At 48.5% G+C, this 14950-nt stretch overlaps 1 protein-coding gene across 2 annotated transcripts in view; it reads left to right on the top strand.

The window, feature by feature from the left end:
• CDHR4 (cadherin related family member 4) overlaps nucleotides 1–14950 on the top strand; it is a 392851-nt gene that overhangs the window by 293661 nt on the left and 84240 nt on the right. The window lies entirely within an intron of this gene.

Below are 14950 nucleotides of genomic sequence, written 5' to 3'. Positions count from 1 at the left end.
CAAGTGTTTTATGTGAGATGGGTGCCTGGTAAGTACTCTTGACGCGAAGATGTTTCAAAAGGTGAGTTTCGTTGGACTTGGGAGTCTGTATCACGTTCTCAAAAAAGTGTCTCAATCGAAGGTTGCGCATAAGCTTGAATAGACTGATGTCCAATTCCAATCTATTAGTATGGAACGTAGGAACAAAAGAAGTCCCCTTTTGTAGTATGCGCGTTTCCATTTCTGTCATTCGATAATTGGAAATGTTAATAACAAGTCGCTCAGAATCTACGGTTTCTTCCCTTTGTTCCGTCGACTCGTCGAAGGTTGCGCCTTGGGACTGGGCATGGGTGGTGCGTCTTTTGCCCCTCCTGGGTCTAGTTGGTCTTTTTGACCCACCTCTAAAAAAGGCACATTGGTGTCAGATTGAGTTGAGGTGGTGCTTGCAAGTTGTATGGTACTCGCTGATTGCATGGTCGTAGTGGGTTGACCAATAGGACGTCGTTCACCCTCTGAAGACGAGGTATCAGTCTCCGTGTTGGGGTTGAATGGTCTATTTTGGCGTCGTCTAGCGTAGACCTCGGCCCACGAGTACACTTCACCCATCTTGTAGTCCACGGTGTCACGTTTATATTTTCGAATTTTTCTTTCACTGATTTCCTCTGTATATTTGTCTAATTGTGTTTTGAGGTCCTCCAAGGTTTTACCCCAGTCTTCTGATGCAATCAGTTCCTGGAGTTCAGTCTTGGTTTGGGCGATGTCCTTGTTAAGCTCTTCCAGAACCCTTGACAGTTCCTCTATGATTAATAAGATGAGATCTAAAGAACACTTATTTAAAATGGCATACCAGCGTTCCACAAACTTTGGGCTGTTTCTACATAGGAGAGGTTTTAATGGTACTCGGAGACCCCTTGGGATCCGCTGTGCTCGATGATATTTAATCAATGTACTGGCATGGAGTCGTTGGTTGATCTCACGTTTGCTGAGATATAACAATTGGCGTAAGTTGTTTTCTTTGTTTCTTTTGTTGATCAATGGTGTACTGTCCTCATTGATGAGTGCATAAATCTTGGAGGCGTCGTCATCTGCGAAGGCAAATGTGTCGGCCCGTAGATCAGTTAGGCGTGCTATGTCATCATAAGCCATGTTGGGCGGATTGGTTGGGAAGGTCGTGCTACGAGCCGGTGGGTTGAAAAGGATGAATCATACAGTTTTTTTGGGATCGTGCACAGACCGAAGGTTGAGCAGTTTGCAAATGTTGTCAGGTGCCACAGAGGTATCACTCTCAAAACCCAAGGAGTGTAAGAAATCAGAAAACACATGCGCTGACTGACAACAGTCAGCGTCCCTCTGGGCGCGCCGTAAGTGCTTCGCTAGGAGCGAATAAGGAAGTTGTTCGGAAAGAGTAAAGCCAAAAGGTTTATCTTCAATTCCAAATTTTAATTCATGGATGTTCAGATCAGTTTAGGCACTTTTAGCGCCGTCTTTGTTTTCACCACTTTTTGTACACCATAGCTAACGCACGAGGGTGATTTGTTTCTTCTCACTTTTCATTAGTGAGTGGGTCTATCCGTAACTACTTTAGTCTTTTTGGTCCTTAGGGGTATATTGACATTGTTTCATTAAGCCAACATTGATATATTTGTTGTTTCGTTGAGCGTAAACTTACCTGTTGATAGGCGTAGTCCTTTCTTCTTTTGTGATTTTTGGTTAATTCCTCATTTTTTTCACAAATGACTGATATGAACATGTTTTCTTTGTAATACAGATTCCCCTGATGAAGGGCCAGAGGGGCCCGAAATGCATTGGGATAGAGTTTAACACCTGAGTGAAGATTTAACACAGTGATGTTATTTCATGAATGCAATGTTTTCATCACTCGATCACATGAACTGATCTGAACATCCATGAATTAAAATTTGGAATTGAAGATAAACCTTTTGGCTTTACTCTTTCCGAACAACTTCCTTATTCGCTCCTAGCGAAGCACTTACGGCGCGCCCAGAGGGACGCTGACTGTTGTCAGTCAGCGCATGTGTTTTCTGATTTCTTACACTCCTTGGGTTTTGAGAGTGATACCTCTGTGGCACCTGACAACATTTGCAAACTGCTCAACCTTCGGTCTGTGCACGATCCCAAAAAAACTGTATTATATATGTATATCTCAAGGTCGATGGAAGAATAAATGGGTATATAAGTGTCGAAATGGATGATTTGTTTTTGAAAAATTGATTGTGTAACTGACTGATTAAGTGTATCATAGTGAATACATGGCTTAGTGAGTAATGTTTAAATATGTAAATATCTGTATCAGTCTCTCACTTTGTGTATAAGTGGCTGCATGGGTTGGTGAGTAGCTGCATGGGTGTCTATATAGGTTATTAGTTGGTTTTTTGAGTATCAGTCTGAGTGTCTGCATGGTTCGGTGGGGGGTATTACGTAGTGCATAGTTGCATGAATGAGTGACTCACTGTTTGTATGTGTTGAAGACAGCATGTGTGCAGGACTGTATGGGTGGATGAGTGTGTGTATGGGTGTGTTAGTGAGTGAATGACTGTCTCAATAGTGTCTTTATGAGTAACTACATATGTTTTAAACTAGTATATGTGACTATTGGTGTATATAAGTGAGTATATGTGAGAGTGAGAGATTGAAAGAGTTCCTGTATGAATAAGTATGTGTTTCTATAAGTGATTGTTTAAAAGACTAAGTATGTGTAAGTTTCCATAGAAGTAAGTGTGGTGGTGTGTGTATAACTGTATATGCAAGTAAATGTATGTTTGATTCTTTATTAGCATGAGTGACTATGTGTGTGAGTAACTCTATGGATGAGTGGCATTGTGTAACAGGATGTCTAGGTGTATGAGTACATATGATGAGTGAGTACATGTATGAGTGACTGTATAGGACTGTTGGTGAATGAGTGGATGTGTATGTGGATCTTAGAATTACTGAAGAGGTTGTTGTAACTGGTATTGGTATGTCCATTGATTTGAAAATTGTAGTCTCTATTTTTGAATGTGTGTATCAAAGGTTATATTAGGGTGAGAGGAGGTCTGTCACTCTATCACAAGGATGATGTCATCAGTGATGTCATCAGTGATGTCATGAGTGATGTCACTGACCATGTCATGAGTGATGTAATATGTGACGTCATCAGCAGTGCATTGCGGGCGCGCAAGTTATAGTTAGCTGAACTAACTATAACGGGGGAATTTCAATGGTTTTGTACAAGTGAAAAGTCCAGCTAACTATAACACCCCTGAAACCTATGGTTTTTTCAGTGAATTTCTGAGGTTTTTTAAATGATAATTCCTAACTATAACGTGCCTGAAACCTATGGTTTTTCTGTGAATTTCAAAGGTTTTTTAAATGCTAATTTCTAACTATGCCTACAGAGATAGGACATGTGAAGAAAGACGAAAAAATGCACAGAAAGAAAAAAAAGAAGTGCAGAAAGAAGCAACAGAAGTCCTCAAAGACGAAGAAAAGTGCAGGAAGAAGGATAACGTGCAGAAAGAACAAAAAGAAGAGCAGAAAGAAGCCTTGTTGCAAAATCATCCTGTACCCTCAACTTTTTCAGACGGATACTGGTGGTAACTGAGTCTGACTAACCAGTCCTAGAGCCAGTGCTATGTTAAAAGACACTTAGAATACAGTGAAAACACCTACATACACTAGGGAAAATTATGCGTTGGGGTCCCCCTGTGATTAGCATGACCTCCTCTGTAAGCCCCTAGTATAGAATAGGGCAGGGGGATTAAAACTACCTCTTAAAACAGGCCACAGGGCGTTTTTGCACACATTAACTCAGGCCCCGTCCCCTCCCTTCACCACTGTGTAAACACGCCCTGTGTCCGTTTGTAGTTGGGAGATTAAGTTCATTTGAATCCTGAGGGTCCCTAGGGTCCAACTAGCCCACTAGGTACCTCCAGTAAGTGCCACAGAGCTGCGTTGCAGAGAGGTGTAAAATGTGGCACGGCCTGGACCACCTCTCTGCAATGCAGCTCAGTGGCGCTTACTGGAAGCACTTGGTGGGCTAGTTAGCCCCCAGGGGCCCTCAGTATTGAAGGGAAATTATATCCCCAATTTAAAACGTGCCATAGTGCGTGTTTGCACATGTCACCTCAGGCCCCGTCCCCTCCCTTCACCACTGTGTAAACGCGCCCTGTGGCTGTTCTAAGTTGAGAGATTAAGTCCCCTTGAATCCTAAGGGTCCCTAGGGTCAAACTAGACCACTAGGTACCTCCAGTAAGCGCCACAGAGCTGCGTTGCAGAGAGGTGTAAAAAGGGGCTTGGCCTCAGAACACCTGTCTGCAGCGCAGCTCCCTGGCGCATACTGGAGATGCCTGTTGGGCTAGTTGGCCCTCAGGGACCCTCAGTATTGAAGAGGAATTAATTCCCCAACTTACAACTCGCCAGGGGGCGCGTTTGCAGAGTGCTGCAAGGAGGGGGCGTCGCCTCCGGCACGATGCCAGTCTTTTATTTATTTTAATTTTTTAAGAAGGGGGGCTGTGTGGTTCCCCTTCTTATTCTAATTTATTGGCCCTGATGACCCCATCCCCCAGGGCCTGTCTCCTAATTATATTTTTTTGACCCCAATCACCAGGGTCGGCCACTGTTTTTTATTATTTTTAAAAAATATATATTTATAGACACACCTAGGACATGCTGGACAAACCATACGTACCTATCACCATGACGATTTGCGTGATATTCATTAAAAGGCGACTATGCATACAATTAATCCACGTGGAATGTATTTACACCACTAGTGAAGCTCTGACATGTCTGATGCCCTACCGTGCCTAATCCCGGTAGACACCCTTGTCGTTTATTTATACAAACATGGGTAGCTATTGACGGGCACATTTAATACACATGCACACCAAGCCATTCAAAGGGGATTCGACAAAAATTAGACAAAAACTATGCATGAAACCCCCCCTCACGATTAATAAAACACACATCCACTGCCAGATGTTAATACTTTTTATTTTACTCTCTGGAAAGGGGACGAACATCACTTGAGAGTCACAGCGCGCTCCTGGCAGAGCCCAATGCTGTGTTACACCCACCATTGCCTGCTGAGTGCCACACACCTCTGTGTTGTATTCCACTAGCTAGTGCATATGCTATGACACTCTCTAGCCCATGTGCACTGTAACACCACCCCGTGAATATGTCATGCCACACTTGTCTTCGCACGGGTTATATTGCCCCCTCTAACGTGCCTTCCTCGATGCCTATGTTATAACGCACAGTGCTATGCCATACATATTACAATCTGGGATCCATATCTTTGTCACAGTGCATATGCAACGTTACACTCCCCAGCACATATTTTATATTACAACTTTAGAGACTAGTTAGGTTACACAACACTGCCCTGTGCATATTACACTCCAAGGTGCATATCGCATAGCACGCGCTAGTGCCTGTGCTATCTCGTGCTCTCCAATGAATCTGTCATTGCGCACAATGTATTGCATATTATATTTCACGCCCGGTTCATCTTATATCACACTTTTTGGTGCATAGTTTATACCATACACTATATCTAGTTTTCATTTTCAATCGTGCTCTCAGGACTATGTTCTATATAACACTGTGTTCACCTACCCTTTTCAAGGGCATTACATTTTGCGATAGGGGGTGGAGGGTCAGGGGGTGTTTCTGCCAAGTGAGCCCGGAGTCACAGTCACAAACGTCCTCTTCTTCCTGAATAAAAGTGAGATTATGCTGCATACTTGTTCATATTTTAAGTAGTTCGCACAGACACACGTTTTAAAAACAATACAGTTCCTAATACCCGCCTACTCTGAACAGTTAGCTTGCTGCCCCATCCCCCTCCTCCCTATCCTCTGTTGTGTAAATCCATGGACTAGCCTCCTCCCTCCTGCCATGCATGGTCAGATGTGCTGCCACTGCCCTCAATTTAGTATGATGTACCAGTCCACTCCTCCTGCCCTCCATTGCCCAATTCTATGTCCCATCATTGACCTCCTACTTAAACTCTGTGCCTAGCTTGCTGCCCCTATTCTCCTTCCCCCTGCCATCCTATGTCTTTGTGCATGCACCTGCTCCATCCTTTTTGCCCACCATGTTCCATGGACCTGCCACTCCTATCTACTCTGAGTGTTCTGTTGAGCTGCCACTCCCCTCCCACCTGCCTAGCATTGTCAGATGACTGTAACCTGTCCCTGCCACCTCCACCCTGCCTGTCCACATGCCATGCCCCTATACTCTTCCTCCTGTCCACATGGTCCATTGTACTGCCACACCCTTCTGCCCTCCCTGGTCTGTTGTGCTGCAACTGCTCCTCCTGCCTGCCCCGTGCGGTCTGTTGTAAGGCCTCTTCCCCTGAACTTTCTTGTCTGTGCACAGGTCCTGACCCTCCCTTCTATCCTCCATCGTCCTTTGTGCATGCCCCTGCACCCTCGTTCTTGCCCATCATAGCCATTGTGCTGCCACTAACCCTCCCACTTGCCATGCATGGTCTTCTGTGCTGCCATGGCCCCTCCCACCTTCCCTGTGTGGTCAGTTAGCTGCCCCTGACCCCCTCCCACCTTCCCTCCATGGTCTGTGTGTATGCCATCACAGTCTCACTGTTGCTCTTCATGGTGTGTCTTGCTTCTAGTGCCCATCCTGCCTGACCTCCATGGCTATCTTGCTGCTCCTGCCCTGCCCCCTTGCCCCCAGCCCTCTGTTTACATGTGCAGACCCCTACTCCCTCCCTCCTGGCTTGTCTGTTCCATTGTAATGCCCCTGATCCGTCCCTCCTGCCCTTTATGGTCTGTTATGCTGCAGCTTTCCCTCCTGTCTGTCCATTATGGTCAGCTATCTACCATTGCCTCTTGCCCCATCTGTTCTCTGTTGTCCATGTGCATGGTCTTGTCCCCTCCCTCTTGCTTTCTATGGATTGTTGTGCTGCACTCCCGTCCCGCATGCCCTGTGTGGTGTATTGTGCTGCTGCAAACCCTGATGCCTGCCCTGCAGGGTCAGTTTGGTGCACCTCTCCATGTTCCTCCTGTCCTCTGTTATCCAAGTCCATGTCCCTACCCCATTTCCTTCCATGATCCAATGTACCATACTTGCGAACATTTTTTTTTTTTTTTTTAAAAACCTTTATTTATACAAGTCTGGAACACAGCTATTCAGCCGACATCCCGGAGGTTCGGCAGCTAATTGAGCAACACATAAAAGCGTCCATAGCTCTAGTACAGGAAAAAGACAAAGGTTCCGTTTTTGAAAACTACCTACAATGAACACAACAAGCAAGGCAGTATACACAATAAACTTGTGCCAATTCCCGATGGGGGCGTGGCCCCATTCCCAAAATCAGGTCAAAGCCACCGATCGGGAGGATGAGGGAGAAGCAGAGGCGCTAACATTCTAGCATATTTGTATCATGAAAATCCCAAGTTGGAAGTGAGGCTAGGGGGAAAGTTGCTCCTCTAGTGGTTCGGTGGCCGGGGGCAGACATATATCACCCCTATATTGGTTCCATCGTCCCCATATCTTATGCCATTTCTTAGGCCTCCCCCGGGCACTATACACCGTTTTCTCCCGAAACAGGCTCCAGTCCATGTTGTCCCTCCATGCATCCAGAGTGGGAGGTCTCTGGGAGCCCCACAGTCGCGCTATATCTCGCTTAGCCACCATATTGCCTAGGGTCACCCATTGAGTCTGCGCAGCGTCATAATCTGTAGGGCCCCAAACATTCAAAAGACAGCGCCGCGCCTCTGGCAGCAGTACAATACCCGTGACCTCCTGCATCACTACATGAATTCGCTTCCAAAACTCCGCAATCACACCACACTCCCATATGATATGCAGAAAGGTGCCCACCATCCCGCAGCCCCTCTTACATAACCCATCCTCGGAGAAACCCATATGAACCAGTCGGGGCCCAGTGACGTAGACCCTATGAAGTATCTTAAGCTGGACCAGCCTTAGTCGTGCGGGGATCGCGACCTCCTTAGGAGAGGAGACGGCGTACTGCCAATCCTCATCGTCCAGCTCAAGGCCGTCCCTAGTCCACTGATCCCGCACCCCTAGGAGGAGGTCGGTCCGGACATTAACAAGCTTTTTGTAAATTAGGGAGATTGTACTCTCCGGCATATGGCCGTCCAGGATCCGGTCCTCCAAGGGAGAGGACTCAGGCACCTTCTCCCCCTCAACGAGGACAGACCGCAGAGCATGGCGCACCTGCGCGTACCGGAAATATTCCGTACCCTCCAGTGCGTACTCCGTCCGCAGCTCGTCAAACGACTTAATCCGCCCCTTAGCCAGCAGGTCCCCCACCCTGGAGATGCCGATCAGATCCCATTTCTCGAATCCCTTCGTGTGCCAAAGTTTCCCCAGCATATCGGAGTCAAACAGCGGAGTGGCGAGGGTGAGCCTATCCTTCCAACCCAACGAGTTCGTGACTGCCTTCCACACGTGCACCGCCACCCTGGTTGGCCCCGTGAGGGACCCATCTGTGGACCTGGAGTAGAGTGCTCTAAAGTAACTACCCCCACGCAGCAACCACCGGTCCATAGCAAAGCCAGGGCTAAGCGCCGGGCCGTAGACTCCATGATTGATCGCACTCAGCTGAGAGGCCCAATAGTATCTCCTGATGTCAGGAAGCGCGATACCCCCATCGTACCACGGAAGGGTTAGTTTTGCTATCGCTATGCGCGGACGGCCGTCCCACAGCAACGAGCGCTGGAGACTCTCAACCTCCCGAAAGTAGCTGGCCGGAACCAGCTCCTGGGTATTCTGCAGGGCATAGAGAAAACGGGGAAGAGACATCATTTTGAATAGCACAGCACGGCCAAGGAGGGAAAGCGGCAGCCGCCGCCAGCCCGCCACATCCCGCCGCAGGCATGTCAACGGAGGGAGCAGGTTCCTCTCGTACCGTACAGTTGGGTCGGTAGAGATAAAGATCCCAAGATACAAGAAACCCTCCTGGGCGATCTGAATCGGGCAATTCCGCGGGAGAACCGGGACGTCTCCACACAGGGCATACAGGTACGACTTCCCCCAGTTAATGGTTAGACCCGAATTCCTCCCAAAGGAAGTCAAAATGTCACAAACAACTATGAGGGAGTTCCTGGGTGAAGTGAGATAGAGCAGAATATCATCAGCATAAAGGGAGATGCGGTCTTCATGGTCAGGTGACCATCGAAGCCCCCTCACATCTGGGTGCCATCGTATCCAGGCCCCCAGCGGCTCAAGAGCGAGAGCAAACAACAGCGGCGACAGGGGACAGCCCTGCCTGGTGCCCCTCCCCAGCTCAAAAGGACGGGACGCCCTACCGTTGACCGCGACTTTAGCGAGAGGTCCTTCATACAATAGTCTCACCCAGCCAACAAAGCCAGATCCGAAGCCGAATTTCGCAAGCGCAGCCCACAGGTATGCCCACTCTACCGTGTCAAAAGCCATCGTTGCGTCGAGTGCTGCCACAATGGCCGACTCCCGCATCGTCCCCGCCCTTGCGATCACGCCGTGGATGCGCCTAAGGTTCAACGCAGTGTTACGATGCGGGATGAAACCAGATTGGTCAGGGTGGATCAGGTCTCCGATCACCCTGACCAAACGGTTGGCAAGGATTTTCGCGAGGATCTTCGGCTCAGCATTAAGGAGCGAGATCGGCCTATATGAGCTGCACTTGTTCCTGGGCTTGCCATCTTTATGTATGACCACAATTGTCGCCAGGCGTTGGTCGAATGGGAGGCATCCCGTCTCCCGTGCCTCCACGAACATAGCTCGCAGATGCGGAGCGATCTTATCCGGCCGGAGTTTGTAGAACTCAATTGGCAGGCCATTCGGGCCCGAGGCCTTGCCCGGGTGCAGTGAACGCATAGCACCCGCGATTTCGTCAACTGTGATATTGCCATCTAGATCTTCCCTGTCTATGTCGGAGAGGCAAGGCAGAGCAAGATCGCGCAGAAGTTCACACGAATCTCCCACTGGCCTGTCCGACACAGAGGTATAGACCGTGCGGAAGTAATCTGCAAAGCACTGGACTATGCCATCCGGCTCCGCGACAACGACGCCACCCTCTGTTACGAGGTCTGGCACCACACGATTGACCCGCTCCTTTTTATCCAGCCACGCTATTAATTTCCCGGCCTTGTCCCCGACGTCGTACAGTCGGCCCCGCTGTTCCCTACTCAGGGCTTTGGCCGCGTCCGTCACAAGGGCCTTATACTACGACTGCTTAAGGCTCAAATTGTGCAGCGCCGCTGCCGTGACCTCCCCCTCCAATGCCAACTCTAGAGCCGCGATCTCCGCCTCAATCTGAGCGACCTCCGCATCTCGCCGACGTTTGGCTGCTGCTATCAAGGAGAGGGCCTCTCCTCTCAGCACAGTTTTGAACGCTTCCCACAAAGACACCGCAGACGCGACCGAGCCGAGATTTTCCTGGAAATAACGATCGACTGCCTTCAGCACCGCACTACGAGTCTTAGGGTCCCGGAAATACCACGGGTTAATTGGAGCCACCCTGCCCCCCACTCCTCTACCAACATCCATACAGATCCACACCGGCGAATGGTCAGAAATACCCCGAGCCATGTGCCTGGCCTCAGACACAAAGGAGGCGTGCGCGGCCAGGGTAAGCACATAATCAATTCTAGAGAGACTGCCATGCGCCCCGGAGTGGAAAGTGTACTGCCGCTGTGTGGGATGCAGCAGTCTCCAACAATCAACCAGACCAAGGGTATCTACAAAGTCCGGAAGCCATTTCTGAGCCCCCCCGAGCTTCTTGGCGGGTGTCTGTCAAGCAATCCGGAGCCAACCGCATTGAAGTCACCACCCACCACCAACATTCCCTCTGGGAGATCCAACAAAGCCCTCTCCAAGTCCGCAAGTGTGGAAGGCTGCAGCGCAGGAGGGACATAAACCGACACCAGGACCAGCGTCCTACCCTCCCACCTCCCCGCCACAGCCGCAAAGCGTCCCCTGTCATCAACAGTAGTGGAGTCAACCTCGAACGGCAGAGAGGACCTGAGAAGTATTCCAGCCCCTCTAGAGCCCGAGGAAAACCCGGAGTGTGCGACAAATTTGTAGCCCTTCCTGTTGAGTGCGTAGCACGTGTTACCTATCAAGTGCGTCTCTTGCAATAAGACAATATCAGGGGTACATCGCTTCAGAAATTGCAGGACAATCCCACGCTTAATACGATCCCCCAAGCCGTTAACATTCCAACTGAGTATCTTTAAGCCCCTACCCCCATCCCAAAATGTAAGGAGACCTCCACCCCCCCCGTAGAACCGCACTCGAGCTACAGAAGCTTGCATCACTACGCCTTGCATAACAAAAAACAACAACAACCCCAACAGCAACCCCAATCCACCCCCCACCCTGCACCCCTGCGTAAGCTCTAAAATGCCCCCCAACTTGCAAGGTGCCTGTCGCCCCATACAAAGACTAATCTACAAAAAGAACCCCAGAGGAGGAAAAAGCTCCCTTCCCACCCTCGCTACCCCCCGAACTATCACCCTCCCGGGGGAACCGGAGATCTAGCACCCAAGTCCTCGCTCATTGTTCGTCGCCGCCACCTTCTGCTCCACCGGCATGTTCCACGCTAGTCCGTCTTTGGGGCAATGTGTCCAGCCAGTCTCCGACCATGTCCGGTGATTCAAAAAAGAAGGTCCGCTCTTCGAACACCACACGCAACCTGGCCGGGAAGAGCATGGCGTACTTCAGTCCCATCTCTCGTAGCCGTCTCTTGACCGCCAGGAAGCCTTGTCGTTGCTTCTGCACCATCTGGGTAAAGTCCGGATAGAAACTCACTGTGGTGTTCTGGAATGTCATCGGGCCGGACACCCGTGATGCTTGCAGAATGGCGTCCCGGTCTCTGAAATTAAAGATCCTAGCGACAATCGGTCTCGGAGGGGCCCCCACCTTGGGCCTCCCACCAGGGACTCTGTGAGCCCGCTCAACAGTGAAGAACTTACTAAGGCCTTTGGGCGCCAGATGGTTCACCACCAAGTCCTCCACAAACAGGTCCACCGACTGTTCCTCCGAGTTTTCCGGGACCCCAATAATGCGCACGTTATTGCGCCGTGCCCGGCCTTCGAACTCTTCCAACCGTCGGGCAAAGTGGTAATTCTCAGTCCTCAAGGTACGGACTTCCAGCTGCAGGTCAGAGACATCGCCCAGGAGGCCAGAGGTCTTAAGGTCCAAGGACTGAACCCGCTCATTAGTTTTCTCCAGGTCTGCCCGAATCAAGTTGACGTCAATCGATATGGCGTCCACTTTATGCGCCAGGGTCTCAAATTGTTGCCCGATAGAGGACTGCATCCCCTCGATGGCCCCCATGATATCCTGCAGGGTTGGTTCCGCGGCGGGGGGCGAGCCATCCTTCAAGGCTTCCAGTGCCCGTCCCGATCCGCCCGGTGACCCCTTCTGCTGGGCATAGCGGTCCATGTTGTTGGTCAGGGTGTATCCTCCCCGCCTGGTACTCTTGGGCTTCTGTTTTTCGGCGTCCGATTTGGTCGACATCGTAATCTGCCGCGGAGACAGTCTCCTTGCCCATACAGAGAAGACAACCATGCAACAAGTGACTGGCGCAACTCACACCCAGGCCAGGGCGCGATGGAGACAGGAGAGCGAAAGCGAAAGTGAAAGTGATAACACCTTCCTCCCGACGGCTCGCCCCTCGCACGGCCGCTGTTGTTCAATTAGTGCACGGGCACTGTGCCAGCGCAAGTCCCGGGCATCTTCAGGGGAGTAGGCCACAAACTTCCATGTAGCACAACTTCGGTCTCCGGTGGGTGATTTCAATCCGGACAGCGGCTATCACCTCAGCAACGGCTCCCCTCCAATATTCCGGGTGTTAAAAACAGGATGCTGCACAGGATATCTGCCGGAGGGAGCGAGGGTCTCGGGAGCTCTAGGCTCACGCGGCCATCTTGATCACGCGCTAGGCTCCTCCTCTTGCGAACATTTTGAACTTGGTAAGAGGGAGATTCTGAAAAAAAACTGGGGTATTGATTTTCCCCTTTGAGTTACATTGAAAAAGAGGAGATTGTAGACAGGAGACAGATCAAATAAAGCCCATTTGAGCTTAAAAACATTGCACGTTTCCTGGCTGAATCGGGTCTGTTGGCATGTATGGTTGTACTACCATTGCCTCTTCCTTCTGCCCACAATGGTCTATTACATTGCCACAGCCTCTCTTGCAAGTCCTGTATTGTTGGTTTGTTGCCCCTGCCCCCCTTTCCACTGCCCTCCATAGTCTGTTGTGCTGCCACAGCCCTTCCTGCCTGCTCAGTGTGGTTAAATTGTTGCCTTTGCACCCTCCTACCTGCCTTCAATTTTCAGAGTCCGTGCCCCTGGCCTCTGCCTCTCAACAGTATCCTAATGAACAACTAGATTGCTAACATTCTATATTTATTACAAAAGTGTGGAACACCTGACGTCATCTTGATGTAATCAAAACTGTAATACCTAGAGCATTTCCTTTAGAAATTACATATATGAGAGGGTCTTATTGGCATCAAAATTATGGTTAGTGCTCTAAAAGACTAAAATAAGGACATATTTTCTGAGTTTTCAAATAGCGACACAGCACTTTTAAATTATTTGTTATCTTTATGTATTTTTATCCAGTTGACCACTTGATTAAATGTTGCACTTAGGGGAGAGGATGTGGTGTTACTTCCAGAACTGCAGACTTTGCAACTGGGGACCAGGTTGGAGTTTCTGCTTCAGCTCGACATTCTGTGATTCTGGTCAAATCACTTAGTCTCCCCATGTCTACAACCAAAATGAATTTATTCTTGTGTGATGTAACCAATGCTCATGTAAAGCACTCCAATACCTGACAAGTCTGCACTATATAACACTGCAAAAACACAAAATAATAAGTGTTTTGCACACTTCTGTCATTGGGCTATATTTGGGCTACATCTGGGTGATTTTGGGCTACATTTGGGCTCTTTTGTCTCCGGTGGCCATTTTGGGAGATTTATTTGTTATGAAGTTTCCTAATTTCCTCATGTACTGCAGTCTCCTCAGTAGGAAATGCTTTCAGATTTTTACTTTGATTCCATCATGAAGGTATTCAGATATGTCACACATTTGCCATAAATTCTGAATGTTAGCACTACAGTTGCTCATTAGATCACTGTAGTAAAACTACTGTTCACCATGGAAGTCTGCTCCTGGTATTAAAAGTGCATGTTTCAGTCTGCATGTCAGAATTTTTTAATGAAATAGAAGAGGATTTGAGAAGTCACTCAAAATGTGCCCTCATTTTCTTTCTTCAGCATTAATCATAATTTCTATGGCAAAATGAACCCCCTCATTGTGTTCCTTTTTAAATTAAATGTTTTAAGTGTTACCAGTTTATTCCAATCAAGATGGCTTCAGGTGTGCCATACTTTTGTCATAATGAAGACAGTAAGCGCTCTAGTTGTTTTTAAGAACACTCTGGGACATTCTGTCATTGGGCTATACTTGGGCTACATCTGGGTGATATTTGGGCTACATTTGGGCTCTTTTGTCTCTGGTGGCCATCTTGGGAGACTTATTTGTTATGAAGTTTCCTAATTTCCTAATTTACTGCAGTCTCCTCAGTAGGAAATACTTTCAGTTTTTTACTTTGATTCCATCAAGAAGGCATTCAGATGTGTCACACATTGGCCATAAATTCAGAATGTTAGCACTCTTTTTGCTCATTAGATCACTGTAGTAAAGCTACTGCTCACCAGGGAAAACTGCTGCTGGTATTGAAAGTGCATGTTTCAGTCTGCATGTCAGAATTTTTTAATGAAATAGAAGAGGATTTGAGAAGTCACTCAAAATGTGCCCTAATTTTTCTTTCTGCAGCACTAATCATCCTTTTTATGGAAAAATGAACCCCCTCATTTTGTTCCTTTTTAAAGTGTTTTAAGAGTTACCACTTTAATCCAAGCAAGATGGCTTCAGGTGTGCCATACGTTTATCATAAGTAGGACTGTTTGCGCTCTAG

Source organism: Triturus cristatus, chromosome 9, assembly GCF_964204655.1.
Source record: "Triturus cristatus chromosome 9, aTriCri1.1, whole genome shotgun sequence".
Classification (NCBI taxonomy): Eukaryota; Metazoa; Chordata; class Amphibia; order Caudata; family Salamandridae; genus Triturus; species Triturus cristatus.
Note: the sequence above shows the minus strand (reverse complement) of the source record. Positions and strands in the feature narration are given on the sequence as shown.